Consider the following 12,289-nt stretch of genomic DNA (forward strand, 5'->3'; position numbering starts at 1 on the left):
TTTTCGGCGGAGGAAGATATCAAGCGCTGCTTCTGCTAAATTCATAAACTTCCGACGAGTATATCCGCACGAGTTCATCCGCAGTACGAAAAAACATCTAAACGAGGATAGTTCGAAGTACGTTGACGCATAGCGGTCGAGTTTTAATAAAAAATATTAAAAGGCGTGATTTTTTGATTTTAATGCCATTTTATGACAGTAAAGAGCAGTATTTTATTACCACATTGTAGAAGGTTAAAGCAACGTGTTAGAACCGAATTATTAACGCAAATGGTATTTTAGTTTTATGACAAGCAATATTTTTAACACTACGAAGAGGCAGGAGGAATGATAAATACGTGATCAGCTTTTCGAAAGCAAGTGAAAAGACAATTTCATATACGTTATGCTATTTAACGTTTTTCGAATGAAAACCTATCTTCGACCCAACATTTCTACGGTAATGTAAACTCGACGATTCAACTGAGATGTATAGTAATACGAATTTCACGATGAAACGTAGTTATCGCTGCAGCCAGGGTAGAATCGTAACTACGTAGATTGAAGATGTTAGCAGTTGTAGAGTGTTGAGAGAATGTAAGGATTATGGTCAATATCAGCTTGCTTCTATATGGTCATTAGCCATGGACTTAGAGTTTTAGGAGAACCGCACGCCATCGACGTTAATAACACTCAGAGTTTCTATCTAGTCTGAGCACTGTCCAGAAGTTGGCCAGTGCTACGGTTAGCACCAAGCACTAACCGTATTCAATGTAACTCCGGCGGTCAAACGAGAACCGGACGTTTCTGTGCTACAAAGCCCTCGACGATATTACGTTTGATTAATGCAAACTATTTTACTTGAACGCACGAAAACTAACTTTTCAACTTTCAGCGAATCTAACCTTCGGAGTAACCCAAGTTATTCTTAGTAATAAAATTTCAACGAATGTTCGATGGTAATTTAATCGTAATAAAATCGCAACGATAATTTAAATAATTTCAACTACTTTCTCGCATTTGCCCACACGATTAGTTTGCCATTTAAACCTATAAGAAGTTCGGCTTGGACACATAATAACAGTTGCGTGAAATACCAAAGGAAGTGTACACTGATCGAACGAGCAATTGCGACCGTTGCTCGTACATTTCCAGCAGTTGCGTTCTTCTAAATTTGATGTACAGGAGTACGCGATCACGCGCCTCGTTCGATTATCGACGATCGACTCTGAATTTGATAGACGAAGATTAATTTCGTAAAATCACTCTCCACCATCCCGTTAAGAATTCAATTTTCTAACTCTTATCTACGAACAAATATCCAGCGAAATCTCTTGACTGAACGTTGCTAGTGTAATATCCGATACCCTGAAAATATTATCGATCCTACTCTAAGGAAATGTTACGTTACATTCGGTTACACGATATCGGACCGTCGTTACCGAACGTGCATATTCGTTAACAAACACGTTCACGAACGGTGCTTGCAGCTTCTACCTACGTCTTCAGATTTGTGTTAAATTTCACCGATATAACGTACAATAGAGTCTAGTCTCGCGATAATGCTAACGAAATTTCAAGACGTTCCGTACACAGCATACGCGTAATACATTCGGAAAAGAAACATGTTCGCGAGCAGATGACGAGCAAACGAAGAACACCCAGCAAGAACCGCTCTTCAACCGTGAAAATAAAATTCCCTCTCAGAAAGTCATACTACAAAAAAAAAAAAAAAAAAAAAAAAGGAAAAAAGGAAAAAAAAAGAAAAAAGCAATATCGACTAGGTGTGAATTTAGCCGAAATCATATTTTGCGGTCGCCGACACGTTCGCGATCGCGCCATAACCGCGACACGCACCAAGCAAACTTAGTTTGGCTAAAGTCAAACGATATTGTTGCACGACTGCCGGCGGATAACCAGTTACACAGCTTCATAAAGCTTCAAATTTACGAGGTGGTTACCTTTTGAAGTGGCTGGCCGTATATTTAAATCACAACCCCATACACGTCACTTAGGAAGGGGTACGCGCGTGCCCTGGATTCGTGTCGGACACCGGTTCGACGGTATCACGGATCGCATGCTGGCTCTGACTGCATGAAAACGCATTCGCCGGCGAAATGCGTTCATAATGAGATTATAGTCGTGCGCGCATTATGCCGCGCGTTAATGATAATTAACTATCGTTAGGTGACACGTCCGCATACTGGTCGAGCGCTAGACAAAGCGCAGCACCCTGCACGGATCCGCTGGCGAAAATAGATTCGCCTGTTGCGGTACGACACGGAACCAACCCTGCCGACGACGCCAGAGTGCAACGATTAAGGACCGACTAAACTAATGGAGAATCCAGGTCGTCGCGTTCGTTTATTTATTTTTCCATTGGTCCAGTTTGTTCGATAAATCGACCGATCGAACAGATCGCGAAATAATTCTAGTGCTCTGCATACGCACAGCGTTGGTCAAATTTCTTTAACCGATGTTTCGAGCAACGAAACGATTTGAAAGCAAGAATTGCTCATGAAGCTTGGAATTGTTGTTGAACTCGGTTTATACTTGGAGTTGATATTCTTCAATTTTTTTAAATATAGTATTTTAACATTGAACGGAGGGAAATTTCTTGAGTTTAAAGATATAAGATTTCTAAAATGAAGTAATAAACGTGTGTATGCGTGCGAAAGAGAAGCTCGGAAAAAGTATATCTGATGTTACGATGATCGATATATTCGACGTTAGTCGATTGAATGTACTTTAAACGATTCCAATATGATTCGCGATATTGAATTAAAAGAACCGGCAAGAATATATATATTTAGTCTGAAAATCATATTAAAAGACAAATCTGGTGAAATGGGATTGATCGACGTTGTATCGAATGATAAAATATTATTCACCCATGGTCTCTGTACGAGATAAGCAATTTTCTCGAATTATTCAACCAGTAGGAGTTCATTTGTTCGGGCAATAATTAAAATATCGTCGAAACAGACGAACTTTATATAAATAGAGTTCTACGATATAACATTGTACCTATTTTAATGTGAGTGATGAATTAAACACTCATTACACTCTTATCCTCATTTAATTACCACTGTATTATACCAATTCCGTGAGCAGCTGTTTAACAATACACTTAGTCGAAGGAAACTCGCAAAATCGTAAAATTGGTTGATAGATACGAACTATCGAACAAAGCGGATTAGAAATAAACTAGTTTTAATAGCATAAACATTCAGCCGTAAACGTTACAGCGAAACAGAGCTTATCTCTGATCGATTTTTTCGTCCTGTCTTAGGTGGTGTTTTTCTTTTTCGCCTGCAACCTGTTAATCCTGCTTCGACTCGAGTTTTGCCCATCTATGTTGTTTCTCTGCCACGACTATTTGCGACTACCTTGCCGACTGACCAATCGCCAATGTTTACGTCTCGTTGCGTTCTATCCATTGTATTCAGAATTCTCGATTTCCACCAATTCTACGGTGATCGTTAGACATATGTAGACGTGGAGCAGGAAGTAACACGTGTCAGCACCTGTAGTACCGTATACCAATACTATCGTTCAAGAAGAAAATACAATTCCTTCCGTTACGTTGCACAAATCGAAGAGAAATCATTTAACCCATTAATCTGGGATCCTGAGTTCAACACGCTTGATCGATTTCAGATGCCACGTCGAAAGTCACGAGTAAAGAGCTTTCTCGGGTACGCTACCGTATTTCCGATGGTTTGGAAGTTGTGCGATTTCGAATACGCGGCAGTCGCGCCAAATAAGCTCCGTTAATTAGAATATTAAAACAAAATAATACTCGTTACTGCTTTTCGTCCGGCAGACTTTTGTGCGAGCAAAGTGAAATTCCCGATGAAATTCACTGTGCATTCGCCAGGATACTCTAGGATAATTTGCTTCTGATAACTTAATCGTCTTTTGTTACTCCACATCTTCGTGTTCTCTTTCTCTTCGATTATCGCACAATTTTTCGAATATTGTTTCAATTTGTTTATAATCGATTGTTTGATCGCCGGTAATTGTTTTCTGTAGAGGAAATGCTCATTCCGCAAGAAATTTTTCTATAAATAATCCGTGTTTGTCTGATCTTTGCTTCTCTCTTTATCTTCATTTTAGCTGTCTATCAGCGATAATAAACAACTATCGTACAAACAATTATTATCGCTGATAAAAGACACTCGAGCCTGTTTAATCTCAACCTTATTTCCTCAAATTTGTCACGCTTATGACTAACTGTAAATGATCACAGCGAGCGTTTAATCTCGCGTAATATCGTTGAAAAAAGCGGCGACGTCAGAGCGAGCGGAGAATCTCCGTTCCATCGCTCGTACGCATCCGCTAAACCCGAAAACAGACGAATTCCGAGCAGAGAATAATGCGCTGAGATACAAGCGGTTCTAACTTTGGCCAATCTTTCGATTAAGACGAGAAGAGAATATTACCTTGTAGCAGATCAAGAAAATTAATTCTTGAAATCGCTCAGCCACCGGCTACCTACGACATTACCTTATCTTTGCCTGGCAAATTTTCTACCAAGCATCATCTTCCTTCTAAGTCTATCCGTTATCCGAACTAAGCTCCGAAACTTTCAGAACTTCCCTCCTTATCGTGATACAGGAATGGTCGGTTAATACCGTAAAATTGGCGTTATACGCGCGAGAAGTACCGGCCATTATTCTACTTTGAAATTTTGTCGAGAAAGACAAAGCGGAATTAATTAGCTAGGTATCGACTTGTAAACAAAGATACTTCCCTTTTTCTGGTTTTCTTTCTCATCTCTAATTGTACGATACTTTGACTTTGACGAAAGACGAGAGAAGATTTTTAAAGAAATATTGGGCTGGTTCATTACCACCTAATGACAAAATCCGCAATCACATAGTTGCCAACCGAATATATCATTAAATTCAACGTATTTGCAGTAAGCTATTTGCGGTATAATTCAATTTTCAAAGAGCCTAGTCGTACAGAAATGGAGCCATTTATCTTGAACGTTGAAAGTTTGCCCGTATACGTAATGCTTATAGTAAACCGTTGGAAAAATGGCTTTTTGATTAATTACGGAAAAACCGTTCTTGCAAAGTTGTTAGAAAGTCAATATGTCGTATAAAATGGCTGGAAGAACGTCTTCTTTTTTTAAATTCAGCTCCGACATCTCACCGTATTCGAGCAAAGCTAACGTAAAATATTTAATATCGGCAATTTTGGCATGCAAAACGTCGTAGAGGTATTAATATAACGTGAAGTTGTCGTTCTATCCATTCCTGAATTCTTTATCAGCGTGCGCGTGTAGAGAGTGGAAACAGCGAAGGAATTTCTTTCTGGAGAGGGAATAGACATGCGCGAAGGACGTGGCTTTCGAGGCTCATCGTATTTTACTTTCGAGGGATATTGTCGCGCCACAAATACCTTGAAAGATTGGCAGGTTACTAACACGTTGGCTGCTACGCGAATTTTATATATTTTGTCTTGGAAGCTGCGACAGATCGAAATATACTACATCGTAATATTCAATTTTTCTAAAATATTTTCACACGTTTCTCTGACAATGTTATCCAAATCGTTCGCATCGTTGGGAATCTTTCGTTTCGCGAAATTTATCTTATCCCAATCTCTCTAAAAATGGTATAAACGTTAGAATAAATATAATAAATTTATAAATGGAACTCGGATAACCGATGTCAAAGTATTAATAACGCGATCTTTATTAATTTCGAAGTAAACCATAGACGCGATTAAAATTATTTTCTCGGTTTACATTAAGTTCTGACAGTGAATAAATTCGAAGGAAATTGAGTTGCGTTTTATGCCGAATGCGTAGGAAGTAACAGACATGTACTTTCAGATTTTACGTGGGCTTTTTCTCTCTGCATGATAAACATAAATATATTTGCGTCGTAATTTTGTCGCGAATTCCTGACCATATTACACGGATATTACATCGTTCGCACGCAAATAACTTCCTTTATGTGGGATCACGATTTCGTTGGAAGATACGTTGACTGTTACCACTGAACTGACCGTAAACTTCCACGCAAGCAAGTACAGTGGAGCACAGGAGACGGAACGAAGAATTGCACTACGACTTTCTCCGTAAATACCGGGGCACGAAATGAAAGCAAAAACTTAAAGAAGAAGTTATTTCGCAAATTGCTCTTAGACAAGGAATTACGAAGTTGAGGGAACCTTGAGTCTAAATGTTTGTACGAGTCTGCTCGAACGAACGTCTAATTACATCGTAGATCTATCTAAATAGATATTTATCGATTCTTTATTTATTGTTAGAAGTGGGTCACGCATAAGTCGAATCGATAAATTAATCCTTGTTTTTCTCTTACGGAGTAAACAAAGGGAATCTTGACTTTACAAAGTTTAGAAACAAAATGTTTCTTTGAACCGCGATTCGTCGCACGTTCAGAATATTTTTCGTATAATTGTACTCGAATCGATGAAAGGAAAACATAAAATTTACTTTTGACAGACGTACATTCTACTTTTCAGCGACGATCCGTGCGTTTAGAAGCAACAAAGGATGTAGAGACTCGAGTAGCCCGAGATCTCGAAGGGTTTCGTCTTAATTTGCAATTTATATTGCGCGAGTAAGATCGTTAATAACGTTTACGACGTAACCTGCGTGGGTATCGTTATCTATGATCCAACGATGCTACTTGGAGATTAAAAGTTAACAAGAGGTAGAAAATATTCAAACGATCAGATATTTTCACGACCAACGATACACATGATACGTGCAGCGCGAGTAACGTAACCATTTGATCTAAAAGAAACAGAGAGCGTATCGATTGCAATAATTCGCAGTGTAACGCAAGTTTGTTGAAAAATATTTATCTTGTAATCTACATCGCGCTGATGAAGAGTTATCGTCGTTCAACGTAAATAATCGCGAATCTATTCCGACAGCTCCATTTTCGAAATCACAGCGTTGTTGCGCTTTTGTTTTACAGGATGCAACGACACTTTCTCGAGTCGTTGAGAATATAAATGGTTATTTCATGTAGTCAGATCAACGCAACGAGGGCATGACTGCGTCGGATGATTTACGAGGCTCTCCGTTAATAGTAATTAATCGTTATTCGTTAACGCTTGACAGTGCAAAGCAACTACGTCAAATGCGATTATAACTGGATAATAAATCGTGTAGGGGGCAAAAAGGTGAAAAGAGAGGAAAGAATGGAGTAATTATTACGTCGTGCAACGAGTTTCTGTCACGATACGTTCCTTCTCTAATTTCTGTGTCTTACAAATACAGAACGACGAGCAACCGGGACCTTCGATCGTTCACATCCGATAAACTAGAAAATCTGTCGCCGATTTCTTGCAACGCTTTCGAGTAAACGGAACGAAAAAATGTGATCCGTTAGATGAAAGGAAATGTATTGGTACATCAGATATCTAAAATCTTGAATATTCCAAAATTAACTGTTTATTGATATCGAAAGAAAAGGTAGAGAATGAAAACTTCTGAAGTATTTATTTCCCTTTCCCTTTTTGGGTTTCTCTTTGTTCAACAATTTAATAATTCGCGTGACAAGTGTAGAAAAGTTGTAAGCCATATTAATTGCCAGTTACGAGTACGACCGTGATGAAATAACCGAACGAAAGCACGTGAATATGAAAAGGAATGGCGAAAATCGAAAATTGGTAAACGCGGTGCACGAAGCAGAGTAGAACGCGACGGTAATGTTTTATTACATTTGCGAAAGTTATTCGAACCATCGCGTCGAGCCTTTAATTGTCACGAAATAAGATTTACGACCAGACCGGAAGCTCCACCCACTGTCACGCCACATTTACCGATTTTTTTTTTCTTTTTTTTTTTATTAGCTGGAATGCAACAGCCACCCGGAACTCGCATTAAATGGTTCGACCACCGTCGGTCGTCGTACTCTTCGACCTCACTATAATATAAATACCCAAGTACATACTTTTTCTTGCCCTGCCGTATTGTTATCGAAGGACGGCCTTGAATATCGTGGTATCGCGCTATTTTTCATCCTGCTAGCGAGTGTTGTCCAGATAAAATGACATTGATAGGTAATACGCGCGATTCTAAAGAACGATTTGGGAGGATTAATCTATCCGAGATTATATTCTTACGATGTCGAGCTTTTATAAAAATTTACATAATTGGCTGCCAAGCAAAGAATATAGCGATTTTGCTTGTAGCGAGAACGTTTCAATATGCTTCGTGTTAGGATATCTGAAAGAGGTAACAGCCGGGATCGATTAATTTCCTTAATCGACTAGTTGCTTAAAACGTCATTTCCAAAGGGAATGAGATTCCTGAAAAATAAATAAATAAACTACCACGACAATGACGTAAAGATTTCCCCAGAGGCAAACGATAGCTCATATGAATAAGAAGCTCGCGGTTGGTCGAAGAAACTTGCCGAGAGATATCAAAGTTTTACGTTCGCAGAACGTCAAACGACAAACGAAACATCTGACTACCGGCATAATCTGAACGTTTTTACCTATTTTCTACGTTGAGACAATTCGAATTTAATTCTATTTGTTCGTTCAAGTATCAGCTTCGTTAATGTTCCGATCGCTGAAAAGCCGAAGCAGAATTCTCGATACATTCGATGTATCTGAAGAACGAACAATATCGATTTTACCCGTGTAACAGAATTTCAATGACACTCGTTGGGAAACGATACGAGGCAGCATCGTTTCTTGCGTTCGTGGGACCAGCGAATTTTTGCGATCTTTCGAAATAATGTTTACTTACCGAACCGTGATCGGTTGTAGCCAATTAGCGGAATACCCTCGCGAACAGTTCACTGACGCGCACGGTACGTACCTGAAAAAAAGAAACGAACGACGTGTGAGTGTATGGAATACTGTGCTGAATTTGATTTATGTCATCGACGATGAAAAGGAACGTCCATGAAAAAGCTCCTTCGTCGAGTGCCTGATCGACGCGATGTATAATCCATACACAAACCGATACCAACGCCAACTCTATGATACTCGAATACTGCGCTGTTCTTCGATGCAATTCTACCTTCCTCCACCTTTATTTATCTATTTTCTCTCTTATCGTTGCGGAAACCAGCGATGATTAACGATCGGTCGAATCAATGGTACGTTATTAATTGTCGTAGATTTATCTACTTTTTGTTTCTTTCCGTTTCTTGGGTTTCACTTCGATGAGTATTACTTGGAGTTTGTGAATAGAAGGTACGATTCGATGAAATTATTTGACGAAATGGAGCAGCATTTTATGGTCGAAGAGAAAATAGATGTTCGATGAATGAAAAAAAGAAAGAAAGAAACGAGAGTTTCGTATGTTAATAATTCAGAGATCAATTCGGAGAGTGAATTAAATATCGCGAATAAAGTATTGCTTGCTTAATAAAGAAATATTTCCATCGTTTACTTAATTTGTACGGACGCACGATTCTTTTATTTAAACTCAAACAATTGTGTCTACGTTATTCTATATTTGAGTCTAATTAAACGAATCGTATATCCGTGCAAATTACGTAATCGATAGAAATATTTCTCCATTACGCCGGCATTATATATTTATTTCTTGGAACAGTTAGGCGGCCATTTCACAGAATGAATTAAATATCACGAATAAAACTGGCGACTGGTCAATTCGTAGACATTTCATTAACTCGATTACCACGTAATTATTTTACAGTGGAATATGTATATATATGGAAAAGTGGAACCTTGAAAGATTAAATCCATTTGTAAATAATTGTAAATAAACTCGAAAAAGCAAACTTCGATCATTCGGTAATAACGTTAACATAAATTATAAATAAATTACTACGTACCACTCGATAAATGCATATTTTAGCAGTAATAACTGACGTGTCAATTTTACCTAAATCCAACTGGACAACTTCAATCATCCACCATAATAATATTGACATAGATTGCAAACACGTATTATAAATTGATAGAATTATATTTAATGAAGCTAAATTTAATTGCAACTTATATAATAACTGGTTGGTGAAAAACAAACTCCACTTAATCTCTATATTCGTTAGTAGCCAGGCAATAGCTCGATCGTATTTTTGAAGCGGGTTCGTCGAGTTATCGAAACGATCAACTTCGATTTTCTTAGCGACAAACGCGAAGAACAGCCGCGCGTTAATTGCAATCCCGTATTGGCTGGGTACATCCGTGGCACGTTAACGTTCGTGCCTTCCAACTGCTAGCAATTAAGCCACCAGGATTTTCGTGAATCGGATTAACACTACGATCGAAGCAATTAAGCCCGCGTTAATCGCGTTGAAAACGCAGTCACACGGTCCTTCCGTTTCTACGCTATTTCAAAGATATACCGCCGGTTCGACTGTGAAACGCCATCCATATTTTCTTTCTTTCACTGTTCTGATCGCTACATCGTTGAAAACAATCGTCCACATTCAAAAATGCAAAAATTTGTATGTATTAAAATTTGGTAAAAGCGAAAAAAGAGGAGATTGAGATAAATGGATACGTAACTATGTTATGCCATTACACAGTTTAGTAAATTTTTGAATAAATTGTAGAATATTTCGCTGTTGTCTGTTTGTTTGTAGAAACGTAATTTAAACGTTTACTTCGATCCTTTCGTCTTTTTCCTCGTTTTTCGAATGCAACACAACCGATAGAATCTGGTAACTATGATTTCGAGAAATTTCAATTTAACTGATCGTTATAAACGGCGACTATCATTTTCGGTTAGGTTAACCTTGATGGCAGTTCGCGTAACTGTGTCGTTATATTTACCTCGTCGGACAATGAAATTGCGGGGAATTACGAGCACGTATCGGAAGTAATACGATCGTAATTGCGACGTTACGTATGAAATGAACGTCATTAAAACAGGACTGTTATCGCTATTGAAGCGTATATCATCTTATTAAACGAATTCGTACAAAAATTATCGACATAATGTAACGTGAAACGAGCATAAGCTGCACTTTGGCACATGTGTGTAACGATAATTGCCAAATGAAAAATCGATCCGATATAATTCTATAATCGGACAAAAGCGTAATCCTTGACTCGTTTAATCAAACGCAACTCGTATAATCGTTCCAGCGAGAAAATTCAACGCCCACTAACGCATTAATTTATGCGTAATGCACGCAGACTACGAAAACAGGGAACGATTGTTCGCCACTGAATGATCGAAACCTCGACCAAGGCGAACTTGGAACAAACCTCCTCGAAATGCTCAGATAGGATTTTAAATTTCATCGAATGGATTTAATTGCTTCATAAGCGATTCCATACATATGATTCGACCGATTTATCACAAATACTCCACTTACTATTCTCGCATTGCCGCCATCCAGTCTCACGAGCCAGAATCAACGCGATATTAAACAGACGTAATTTCCACTTTTGATATAATCTATAAACATTAATAAGCTATTAATTTTAATAATAAGCAATAATCTCTATCGAGTCTCTCCTTTCGGATATCGGAAGTCCTTGAATTGCTTTTGAGTAGAATTACATAAAACTCTACGAAATCGATATACTTATTTTTTATTTAAACTCTTGTGACTCTTGACTCTTGATTCATCGAATGTTTTGCTCGTCCTCGAAAGTATTTACGTTTTTACTTTTAAACACGATTCAATCGTTTTCCATATTTTCGTGAAATCGATAATATCCTTATTCAAACGATAGACGGTTCCGCATCTTTTAAATATTCTACCGGCAACGATATAAACGCGTATTTTTAAAAAAAATATGTAGACATTTGTAATTTAAATCGAATCAAAATTTTTGTTGGAAATACTACCTTAAAATAGAAGTTCCATGAGGTAAGCTCATATTCGATAATCAACAGTTTGAAATACAAGCGTATCGAATATTTTCATTACAAAAATAGATTCTGTATAGAAAACCGCAGAGTCCCGAAGTATGTAGGTAAACGCCCTGTAGATCAGCGTATTTTAAATAACCGGTGACATCTTCTGGAACACCGGAGACGCAAATGCATTTTCCATAGAGTTGTCCTGTAAATGAAACGAGCTTGAAACACGGTCTCGGATTTTGTCGCTTCTTTGAGTGACAATGGAGAAAAACGGCTGCCTGATACACAGCAGGGGAAAATAACGCCGGAAACCTTGGTGGCAGATGCGGTTTAACGTAAAAACAATCAGACAATACGTGTTATTTATAGAGCGTCGAAAAATTCACGGGTTTTTGGTCGGCGAATTGGAAAACAACGATGGAAACATCGCCAAAGGGAGACGCGAAGAAGAGAAGAGATTCTCGTCGAGCGTCCGAACGTTCGTCGAAGCTCCGTGTAACATTATTTGAA

General features: G+C 38.3%; 1 protein-coding gene across 3 annotated transcripts in view; it reads right to left on the reverse strand.

The window, feature by feature from the left end:
• LOC132910541 (chondroadherin-like protein) overlaps positions 1-12,289 on the reverse strand; it is a 169,644-nt gene that overhangs the window by 97,170 nt on the left and 60,185 nt on the right. For 2 of the 3 annotated variants that reach the window (XM_060966592.1, XM_060966421.1), the window contains one exon: positions 8,732-8,803. The exons of the other annotated variant lie outside the window; for it this stretch is intronic. The gene's annotated coding sequence lies outside the window, so the exon portion shown is untranslated. The remainder of the gene's footprint in view (positions 1-8,731; positions 8,804-12,289) is intronic. 3 annotated transcript variants of the gene reach the window in all.

This window comes from Bombus pascuorum, chromosome 1, assembly GCF_905332965.1.
Source record: "Bombus pascuorum chromosome 1, iyBomPasc1.1, whole genome shotgun sequence".
Classification (NCBI taxonomy): Eukaryota; Metazoa; Arthropoda; class Insecta; order Hymenoptera; family Apidae; genus Bombus; species Bombus pascuorum.